Here is a 12,343-nt window from a genome sequence, read left to right as displayed (position 1 = left end):
GAGAATCCCAGGATCTCCAAGCAGACAGGAGAGAGCTAAGGAAAAATCATACCCCAGAAACCAGAGACAGACACAATCCCCACGTTCAAGGGTCCAAGGACTGTGTCGCAGTAATGGGAGGTTGCACATGCAAACAGCCTCTGGTCAGGACCCACAGTGGGTGATGCAACCTAAACAGGAAGCTGTTGCATCAAGCTGGGCATGGATAAAGGAGACATCTTTGAGATCAGCAAACACTTGGGAAAGGCTCTGTTCCCTTGAGGCCCACCAGGCAGTTTGTCATGATGACATTACTGCCTGAATTTCCTAAATAGACAAAAACACCAATAGAATCAGTGAGAAACAAGAGGTTAGAAAGTTAGCTGAGCACACTTTTAGCCATCTTCCTGTTTTCCCCATTGTCTGGCTCTCCATTCCCTTTTGCCATTGGCCTAAGAGTAACCAACTATTGTCCTTTACTCTTGGCACTACCTAAGCCCAAAGAACACCTCCTCCCTTCACCTCATACATGATAACTTGCACTTCAGTTTTTGGTTTGTTTTCTGATTTGCCCCAGATGCTAGTTTCCTGTAGTTACACCTGCTCTGGTCTTCTGGAGTCTTCTCTCCTTATTTCCCTGTGGTCACTTGTCCAGGGCCTCTCGTCCTGCCACCCTAAGCATCTGATGGGCTGGGATGACATCCAGCCCCATCCCTTTGTGCCCAGCACATGCAATGTATTTAGACAGGAATCCTGATAGGTTTAGGTAGAATTTATGCCCACCCCACCACTCCTAAGCCCAGAAATACTTTGGGTGTAATGGCTCAAACCTTTTATAGGAGTTCATCATGACTTGCATTTTATATGTTCTCTTTTTTGACAAGATATTTGTATATCTCCTTTATTGGGTCTACTTCTAATAATAAATTTCTGATAAAGAAATATGTTGCTATTTCAGCCACTCTTTATTAGTAGAGATAATGATTGTAGCCTGTTATCTAGCTCAGAAGCCTCCACTATGCAAAAATGCCACTGTACTAAAAATGGGAACAACCAGAAGAGTGAACCTCACTCAGGGTTTATCAAAGATCTTAGTGAGTGAGAGAGAGAAAGAGAGAAAGAGAGAAAGAGAGCCTCTTTCGTCTGAAAGGAAAAGAAGGCTGCTGCTTTATCATGTGACAATCAAACATCGACTTCTCCAGTTTGATTTAAAGTGACCTAATGACAACACATTTACCATTGTTGGTGGTTCTCTGCTTCACACACATGCTGGAAGAAGTGTTCTGACGAGAGCCTTGAGTGACAGCTGATCCAAAGCTACGGATACCTGAGGAGGCTGCTGCTATAAGAGTCTGTCTACAGCAACATCACTCTGGACTAGGAGTGTGTAAATGATGTATTTTTTAATTATATGGGGGAAAATATTCTTGAGTTTTTGCCAGTCCCTAGGTTCACACAGTATGTCCTCTGTGATTGGGTTTGTTGACCAAAGTCCTCCGATGTCCTATCAGGCATAACACACATGCCTACTGCAGCCACAACTTCAGGAATTAGTATTTAAATGCAAAATCAAAGAACGCAAATGTCTCATCTGCGCTTGGGGAGATTTACCACATTTTCTCACAGGAATAATTCCAAAAACGATCCAGTCCATTTCTATCTATATTAATGCCCCAATGACAAGTCAAGGATATGCTTACTAAATTTGCAGGTGAAGTTAAATTAGGTGATATTTCAAGTACTATGAATGACTCAATAAAGTTTCAAAATAATTGTAGTCCACTAAAAATGTTCAAAGAAAAATGATGAAATGCTAGAGAGATGGAGTAGGAATATAAGATTGTTGCTAACCAGTTTGATATCTCTTCTCCTTACTTTTTCTCTGCACTCCTACAATACACACATAACTGAGAACATTGCTAGTTCCAATTAAATTAACAAACATTTACTGAGTGTCTGTGGTAAGTACTGTGCCAATTAAGTATACAAACATGAAGAACATGGTCTCTGACTCTAAGAAGCTTATAAGCCTAATTAGCGAGAGAAATACACAAACCAAGGACCACAGTGCACAGATAGTGATACTGCAGAGAAGTGCAAGTGCTCATGGGAGCAGCTGAGGCTCAGGAAGACTTTCTCCAGGAGTTTACATTTAAGCTAAGTCTTAAAGGATAAGTGGGATCTGTGAAGCAGATTTAAAATTTAAAAAAAAAAAAAAAAAAAAAAAAAAAAGGAAGAAAAGTCCAAATATGAGAAAGAACAAACCAGAAGCCACAGATGAATGGAGGCGCCAGCAGCCTTCTTAGAAGCACAATTTGGCCTATACAGCATGGGAGCTGGGCAGGAGAGGGAGGCTTAGATCATAGAAGTCCTTGAAGCTAAAAGGGCAGGAGTGGGGATGCTGAATGTCTTCTAGCAATCTGGCACCTCTGGATGGTTTTAATAGTAAGCTGATAAAGGGGAAGCATACCACCAGGTGGTAGAGAGTCTGGAGGAGTGGACAGTTACACTGTGCTTAAAATTGATTCAGGCATTGAAAAAATGTTATGTTAGTAGCTCAGGGTATTTTTTGCTTGCGGTTTGGTTTGGTTTGGTGTGGTGTGGTGTGGTGTGGTGTGTTGTGGTTTGGTTTGGTTTGGTTTGGTTTTGTGGTACCAGGGATCAAACCCAAGCCTTGTTAATGCTAAGCAAGCTCCCTACCATTGAGCTACATTCCCAGCCCTATAGCTCAATTCTTATGTAGAAAATTCAGTTATACTAGGTGCTAACAGCAGTGTATGCCACACACAGAAGACATTCACAAAGACACATCAACCTGAATTATTAGCTTAGATGGAAACAACGTGTGCATGTACAAGGATCAGCAGCTTTTTACAGAAAATAATCTATTCCACTGCCTTAGAATATACACTTGACTCTTAAGATTTTCAAAATGCTTAATGGAAATCACAAGAAAGACTAAATTAGAGAGTGTGGATTTATCACTCAAGTACAACCCATCACAACTGGTAGAAAAACCTTCACGATTAAGTTATAGAGACCAAGCTACTAAACAGTCATCAGAAATGAGGGGGTTAGTATTGGTAAGAGGACGGAGAACTGCTAAGAACCCATAGTGATGGTGAAAGTAAAATTATTCATTTTAATGTCATTGCATATTTTAGAACATTTGAATGTGTAGTAGATAAATATAATGCATACCCATGTACTGCTCATTTAACTTAAGAGCAAAAACTACAGATTCAACTGAAATCCTTATAAAACTCTCCCCTTTGTTTTTCTCTACTTATTATCACTATCACGAATTTCTCATTTAAGTGTATTTACTCCATGCGAACATATCCTAAATATGTTTTGTATGCTTTAAATATTATATAAATGATACACATAACATACAAAAATCAAGCTCTTTTGAAGCCCTTTTCCCTTCACCAATGTTTTTTGAGATTTCATTTATTTCATTTCATTTACTTCATTTCATTGACAAACACTGTTCAACTGCATGAACATACCATACTGTATTTTCAGCTTTACGATGTTCCCAGTTTTCTATCAGAAGCAATATTGTAATAAACTTTGTAGGAAAGTCTCACTGGGTATTGATTAACCTAACAAATTTTTTTGATTCTCCTTTCTAGATAGCATCAAATTGTTCTCCAAAGTTCTTGAAAGAACTTTATGTTCTCCCCATTATTGTCTGAGTTTCTGTTGATCCACAGTCCCCAAAACACTTGGCTATAACCAAATTTGATTTTTCCAATCTGCTGGGTATGAAATGGTACATATAACTTTAACTTGTTTCCTGATTGCTAGTAGAGGGGAGTCTCTTCACATTTAGTTACCATTTCAGCTTACTCTTCTATGAAATGCTTAGTTAAAAGATACTTGCCCATTTTTCCACTAATCTACTTAAGACATTTTGTGGGGTTTTTTGAATTTCCTTTCCCATATCAATATTAACACTTTGTTAAATTTTGCATAGAAAACAAATTAGTGTTAGGTATTAAGGCCCTTAAGGATGCTTTTACTATTTGGTCCAAGAAGTCAATGAGTCTAATGAGTCAAAACTAAGAAAATAATTAAAGTATACTGAAAGATTTAGGCTTCAAATATGCTCATTAAAGTATTGCTTTTGATATCAAAAATGCAGCAAGTAATGAACTTAAATAATAGCTGAAAATAGAAAAATGAAAGTCTCCAACAAAAAGGGTACTGGCATATTTAGAAATTATACTTCTATGAAGACATTAGAACTAGTGTTACAGGATAAGATTTAACATGTAAATGAATGTTAAAAATATTAAATGAAAAGATTTTAAAACTTATCAAGAGCTACGGCACTAAACACAATCATTGCTAGTCTATGGGATTACAAGTACATTACCTTCTTTGTATTCCTAGGTTTCTTTCCAAAATTTCTATAAACTATATGAAAAAGGTTTTCATATAAATATAATGGGAGGACTCTTTCAGAATTGGAATAATGGTAGAAAAATTAATCTAAGAGTTGGAATGTTGGAAAGCACCAGATTGCAAGGAGTGTTGAAAGCCACAAATAAGAGCAGTGTGTGCACGTGTGTAGGACTTCTGTTTCTAAAGCCAGATATTTAAGCCAATCCTAAAGAAAATGATCACCCTTGGATCACTGCTGTCTCAACTAATGGGAAATAATAACCCAAGAAGTTCTGTGGGTTCCACGTATAGCAGAGCTCAGTGTTTCCCACAGGGCTTACAATCTAAGTAAGACAGATGAGACAATTAAGACAGATAGACAAGAGAAGGGAAAAGGCAATTTGTACCCCAGTCATGGAGGAAGCATATGGTTTCTATGCTCACGCTTACATTTCAGGACAGTTTAAAGAGATTTGAGCCAGATCCAGGTAAAAAATACAACTAGAACTGGACTGTAAGGATTATAAGATAAAGTGTGTCCTTTATGTAACGTATGTTAGAAGACTGAATCAACTCAGAATGATATGAACTCAAAGACATGTACCCAAAATCTGATGGTCTGGACCACTAGAATAACTGCCTTTACTTTACAAAACATTTACTTACAATTAACCAAAATTTTAAAGGAATCAAAGTCAAGTGTGGAACAAGAGAGAACTTCCTTCCAAGTCTGACAGACCTGTATTCAACCTTACACAAATTACCCAACCTCCATGGCCTCAAATTCCTTTTCACACAATAACAGCCTCGCATGGTCAGAGGGCCTTTGGAGCTAATGAAAATAAATACCATAAGTATCATGCCAGAGGCACTAAATAAATAGGAAATATTAATCATAGGAATATAGTGACTATTTCCACATTTGGAATTGAGGCATGATCGAATAATATATTTCAGATATTTCACTGTTACCACCTATAAATGAAATATAACTCCAAAAATTTTGGTTGACTATCAACATCACTGCATTTCAAGCTTCACTTTTCCTATTTAGAGTGTATTTTTTTAATCTTAAATAATCATGAAGTAGAAGATTGTAAGAGATACTTCATGGAAAAGAAGAGTCAACCACCATCAAAAGCAAATACTAGCTTCCCCAATTTCTAGCTTCTGTAAAATATACAATTAATATTTTAATCAAGCTCCTAAAGTAATATCCAACCATTTCTCCTTTGTTTTGCCAAGAAGAGACAGATGGTGAATCAGCTTATAAATCAGCCCCCAAAATTCTTGAAGGCAAATAAGTGCTTTATAAATCAGGGTTTTTAAAAGGTCTCATTTTTATAACAGTTATTACTTTGAAGCAATCTTTCCCTAATTATCTTCATAAACATTAAACAGGATTAATTTATGAGTCCTGAACAATTTGGGGTTTTCATATGAAACAATCAAGATCCCACATGCCTACCTTTTTTTTTTTTTTTTAAATCATCATTACATACACAATGACCTTGGTCAGTCCTATGGTTTGTTAAGTTATGACCCAGATAGACAATGAAACAAGGCTGAGAAATTATTATTATAAGCTCTAAAATTTAGAATACACTTGAAAATGACTTTGGGATGATAAGATACCTTGGTAGTTTGGCTGTGGCTTCACATCCAGCAAAAATAAATTACCAGGAAAAAAAAATGATTTAGAGATTGGCCCAGAGCTTTTAAAACTACCCATACCTTCCAAACATCACTTGCCTTTGTGCCAACCCTACCTCTGTCTCCCCCAAAAAAAGGCAGAGAAGCACAATAAACCAGTCTTCAAGATCCAGAGAGTCAGTGCATTACAGATCCTCTTAGAAAGGTTATATACAACAAAAGAACTTTCTAAGACTTCTATATATGTTTATAAAGCATTAGGTTAAACCAACCAAATTCTAATTTGATTAATTTTACTATAAAAATGTGTATTTTTGTCAAGCAAATGACATGTGAAATTACTACAGTATGACGTGACACAGTGAGTTACTTCGTACAGAGAGCCCTCTGTTATTATAGAGCCACAATCCTTGCTCTATCCACAATTTTAAAATCCCAAAAGCTCTGAGAGCTCATTTGACTGCAATACCTGATCTAACCAGAAACAATTTGATGATTAAACCCAGCCTGGTCTGATGTGAGACTATTATACTCAGCCCAGTAGTGTGACTCTCCATATGTTTTGGCACTGAAATATTAAAAGTATTTGATTACAAGGCATGGCCCTAGGCTCTGTAGAGAATGCCATGCATATGTTATATGTGTGATTTTCTGTGTCTTACACTCACTTCCTATTGCCTTCCTAAAATCTTGAGTTGTGAAACACATCTTGTCCTTAGGGTTTAGTGCAGTACTATGGTCCTGTGTTAGCATTTATATTTTTCTTTCATCTAACAGGGTGAAAGAAAGAAGTCAAAGCTGCAGCCCCAGGGTTGAGGAAACACTGATATCTACAACAAATATTTAAAATCAGTGATGCTTCTGTTTCCAGATAGAGCACAGTAGTCAGCTCCTCTCTCAACAACAGTCATCCTCAAGTGACTGGCTTATGCCTGTCACTGTACCAGGCAGGTAACACAGGCACAGTTTACAGGATCAGTTCTGCACACCAGACCAACACCAAGCAACAAATGCACAACTAATGATCACTAAGCATATGCAAACATGATTACTTAAGTCATGTGTAGGGTCAGGGATGAGGAGAGAACAGCAAGTAGATAATCAACAGGTTTATCTACTTGCAGTCATAAAAAAAACTGTTTTTGTAGAGTAGGGATCATGACTTTTCTGATTGGTAGAAAGGGAAGGATTAATACAAGAAGCAAGATAATAACTAAAGAATGCCCTATATGTGTGTGTGTTCACAACAGAGGAGAATTACTAAACATATCAACGACATCAGGAAAGGATGCAAATGTGTGTGGACAAGGCTAGGATGAAAGGGCAGGGACAGTGGAGATGCTGAGAGCAGCAGTGATAGATGTGAATCGTGGTTCCAGAAACAAGAGATGAAACTCTGATAACACCCAGAAACCATTCTATTATGTACACCTTCAATTTTAGGTCTTTGACTCCCTGTTTGCCATTTTCCTTTCCCATCTTTGGTTTAACCATTTATAATTGGTAATAATAACAAGTATCCCATACCTCCATACAGATGATACTTTACAATTGAACAAATAATTTCATAATATGATTTTTTTAGAGACAATAATGTTTGAAGGCTTCAGGACAGGTATTATCCTTGAACATGAAACTGAAGATCAGAATCAGAGTTCACATCACAACTTTACCACTTCCTATCTTGGATAAATCAATTGAGCCATTAAAGCCCTGGTTTTCCTCTCTTGAAAATGGGACAATAATACCTGATACAGAAGTATTATGAGAATTAAATAAGCTGATGTGTGAGGGCTTTCAACACTATTAACACCAAAGCCCTATAACTACTGTTTATGATTACCCTAATCACATCTGTGATTTTGTTCATGTTTTACTTTTAGGAATTATCTCCAATCTTTTTGCCAACCAACAATTTATTTTTGGTGGCAATGCTTTATAACATAGCCAAAATCAGTACTCAGAAGCCTCAATTCAATTTTCACTTAAAAAATAATTCTGATAATTGCATTGGCTTAATATGAACTTTCTGGCATAAAGCAAACCATGGTCTAGCAAGATACTCAACATTTAAAATGCAATTCCATTAGCTTGCAATTAGTAGTTTTCACACGTACAGGAAAAAATAAATTGATTTAGCACCTTTCTCCCATCCACAGTAATACTGAAGATTTTTTTCCTGCCTTTATTGTACCCTTGCTGCAAATATTAGTTACCTTAACTGCATATCACGTAAATCAAATAAATGCTCCCCCCACCCCATAATCAAGTCAGCAGCTGCTCCAGCATGTTTCAATGGCCATCCACTGGAACTCATTAAGAAAGCATTATGTATAGTAAATTAAAATGCAAGGTCTATGATCTTCAGACAAAAAGATGACAAAGCTTATCAAATGTATTCCTTGGCCTTCTCATTAGCTCTCAGGGTTTAAATGGCATTGTCCTTCCAAACAGGTCCCAGAGCATTTTTATTTGTTGTAGGCACAGTAAAACCAGACAAGCTTTATGTGCCAGGAATAATTCCACATTCCAAAGAAATAACATTTAAAAAGAAAATGGAGGATGATATTAAGGCTCAAGATATTCTACAAACTTCTCAGAAGCACTCATTCTTCCTAGACATCCTTTCAACATTCTTCCACAATCATCAAATTCATTCACTTTGGTGTTACTGTTAATGTGTGATTATCAGATTTTACAATAACATTATTTCATGTGAGAAACAATTCTCACACAGGCCTTTTCAGTGGCCCTATGTATATTACTGAGGTAGCCATAACCATGACATCCATGATAGCTGTTCGATAAGCTTCCCTTGCGAATGTAAGTAACTCTGCTAATGGGAGCAGAAATGTGGACATGGGGAAGTTCCAAATCACCCTAAATGAGAATCAAAAATAGTAGAGGGAAATGTTCTTGGGAAGGAACACCCCAAGTTAATTGCGATACTCAAAAAAATAACTTCCATTTATTGAACACTTGCTAATTGCCAGTCACTACAAAAAATATTGTTTCCCATAGCTTATCATTTGTTCTCACAGTAATTCCATTAGGTATGTCCAATATTATCCATCCCCATTCTACAGACAGGGAACCTGAACTTCAGAGGTTTTCAGAGTCTTTCCCAAGGTTACACACATTGGCAACAGGCAGAGTTGGAATTTGTACAAAGACTGTTTTGTTCTGGAACCAGTAATTTTAATTACTATGCCCCAATATCTCCTAACAAATACAACCAATGATACAATAATTTGCTAAAGAATATCTGTCACTCATTTATTAAGAAAAGAGTAGTATGAATTGAGAGTATTCTAGATACTATATCTAACACTATATAAATTTGGTCAATATCACCTCTTTGTAGTGCTGGCACAAATATTTGCTCCTCTGTGAAGCTTTCCCAAATATCCAGGAAAAATAAATTTCTCACTCTGCCATGCTTCAGAAGTATATCAAACCACCTTCTGTCACCCCACAGGCCAGCAAGGATGGGGCCTCTGGAAATCCATGTATGGAGCTTGTGCATGTTGGGTACCAGGCACAGTTTTTAACCCATGACATCAATGTGTGTTTGCAGAATGGAAGAATAAAGGCCATAAAGACGCCCAATGCACAACAAATTTGGTTATACAAAAGTGATATCTCTCTCTGAAATACAACAGAATGTGAAAGTTAGAAGCTGTGTTGCCCAAGGAAGACAATCACTTTAATTAACCTCTTAGATATGTTAGAATTCCAATTCCTAAAATATAATTCTTAATGAAAAGCATTAACAAGGGAGGAGTCCATCTGCATCACAGTGTTAAAAGATGAGAACTAGTGACTTTGGTATTAAAACTCTTCACCAATAGCAAAGGAATAGATCCAGTAAAACAATGCAGAAAACATCCTGGGTTTTACCAGAGAATAAGAAAGGGAGGAATCTACTTTGGGAGAGATTTTCTGAGAAGTTCTTCACTCTTCCCTTGCTGTTTGCTTTCTATGATTTCACCTGCCTCTGTAGGTTATTAAACCAAATGCCAGATCCTCCCAGACACTCAGGATAAAATTTCCTTAAAACGACAAGTGGACATTTTCTTCATAAACTAAGAGAAAGGAAAACTTACTGAAGAAAACAAACAGAAGATAAAAATACTTGTATATTCAGAGTATGGAATTCTAAGATTCCCAGTGGATATACTAAAGATAGTTCTTGATCCCCAAGTTTCTTTTTTCCACATAAATAACAGAGGCAGCTGTGGACACAGCAAGGACAGGTGAGTTTAAGAAAGAGACAATTTCTCAGAGATGTCTCCTAAACTCCATCACTCCCCTACTTGGACTTCTGACCCAAACTTCAAACTCCCTGTGCAAATGGTCCCTCTCTCTGCACTGACTCCAGTGCACCCCTCTACCTCTCACCTCCTCCCCTATGTCCCTGCCCCACAGAGCACTCAAAGGTCAATCCTATTTTTCTAACTTTGGCTGTTCATCCACACAGCGGAATACAATTGGGGTTCTCGCTCCAAGTTCATCTTGTGGGTGGCTCTTTCTCATCAGATATCAGCTCACCTGTGAGCCTATTCTAACTCCTCAAAGTTCTCCCTCATCACGTCCTCTCCCATTATTATTTTTAACATCATTTTATTCCCTTTTTTCTTAACACTGCATTTTCTAAAAAATCATTTATAAGTGTGTTGACTCTTAATTTTTATAAATGTGTTTACTCTACTTTTAAATGTGTTTAATCTGATTTTGTTTATCATTACTTCCAGATCATTAACTCTGTGAATGTGGGGACTACATCTGATTCAGTTGCTATCACATCACCAGGCATGGGGGAGGGGACAGCAGAGGGAAAAGCTCCTTTCTTTTTCATTCCACAGAGAAAAGCAACGGACCCTCAGCACAGCTGAGACTAGGGTAAAACAAGAGAGGCACCTGTCTTCATAATCTAGTTAAATAATATCTTCACGCACCACTTAAAGGAATCAAAATAAATGTAATCCACAATACACAAAATATCAAACTTCTGTATAAAGAAAGGATCAGTATTACTGATTTTTCCTTTAGGCTCCAATAGCCACAGGCTTCAATGAGGGCACAGCATGACCCTTCAACATTTTCCTCTTCACACAGCTCAGAACAAAAAAAGATCTCCTATTTGGTTTCTGGATGATTTCCCCATGTATCTGTAGGCCTGTGATAATGGTTAACTCAGGACAGAAGTCTCCCCCACTCCTCACAGGGAAACATCATAAAGCAAAGAAGAAAAGCTTCCCATTATATGTCTAAGATATAATTATACTTTAGCCACACAAGATTCATGACATACGTCTAATGAGAGTGCAGACAGTGAGTGCACGTGGTGTGTGTGCGAGTATGTTTCTGCAGGATGTAAAGGTCACTCCTTTATTGTGTGATGCTAAATTTCACCTATTTGTCTTACAAGCAAGGGTGTCTTTGTGCTGGTAGCAAGCTATCACCCCACAAGCATCATTTTCAGAAAGTTTTCAGTTTCATATGAGTGTTCTCTCGCTTGCTAAAATATCACTGTGGAAAAAAAAAAAAAAGTGAAAATCAAACCAACAAACGCTGTCACAGATAAGGAAGCAGCACTCCCAGTCCATTCATTTGTGTGATTCTGACAGCTGTGTAATTAGTCCAGCCCCGCCGCTTGCCTGTGGGTTAGAGCTGGACCTACGCAGAACATGGCAATGCAGGGATCATTGCTATGCTTCAGTAGAGACCTGATTTCCCAGACGGCACCTCCCTTTGAAGAACATCACTCATTCACTAGAAAATAAAAACACATCAACAAGCTGCTGGGGACCAGACAAGAGCTTAATTATCTACCCTCGCTTTAATATGTGGATTCAATATTTATGCTTCCATTTCTCTAACCTCTGAAAGTGAAATGAAATCTATTTCCCAGAACTCACTTTACAGAGCATTGCCTAACATTAAGCTGTGCCCAAATATCCAAGGCAGACATCACTGGAGGAAAAGAGAAGACAGAGAACAGCTGTTTTTTAAAACTGGCTAATAAATAGGTCCCTGGCAGCAGTAAACCCTGGGCCAAAGACAAAACAAAGGAAAGCATATCTTTTCTTTGCTTGCACCAACTGTAGCTCCTCTTGCTTAATATTACACTTTGAAGGAGCTCCAGGCATGCAGACAAGGCATGCAGAGTTAAAGATCAACTAGCATTTGAAGCAATAGTAAAACCACATCATGTCCTGCAACAGCTAGATTCCCAATCTTGGGCCCCAGGGAAATACGGGTTTGATGTTTGGCCAGATAGAATGTACAGTGATATCAAAACACTGTTGGCTATACC

General features: G+C 37.6%; 1 protein-coding gene across 7 annotated transcripts in view; it reads right to left on the bottom strand.

Moving 5' to 3' along the window:
• FAT3 (FAT atypical cadherin 3) overlaps positions 1–12,343 on the bottom strand; it is a 621,727-nt gene that overhangs the window by 384,229 nt on the left and 225,155 nt on the right. The gene's annotated exons all lie outside the window — the stretch shown is intronic.

The sequence above is a fragment of the Sciurus vulgaris genome (assembly GCF_902686455.1).
Source record: "Sciurus vulgaris genome assembly, chromosome: 11".
Classification (NCBI taxonomy): domain Eukaryota; kingdom Metazoa; phylum Chordata; class Mammalia; order Rodentia; family Sciuridae; genus Sciurus; species Sciurus vulgaris.
Note: the sequence above shows the minus strand (reverse complement) of the source record. Positions and strands in the feature narration are given on the sequence as shown.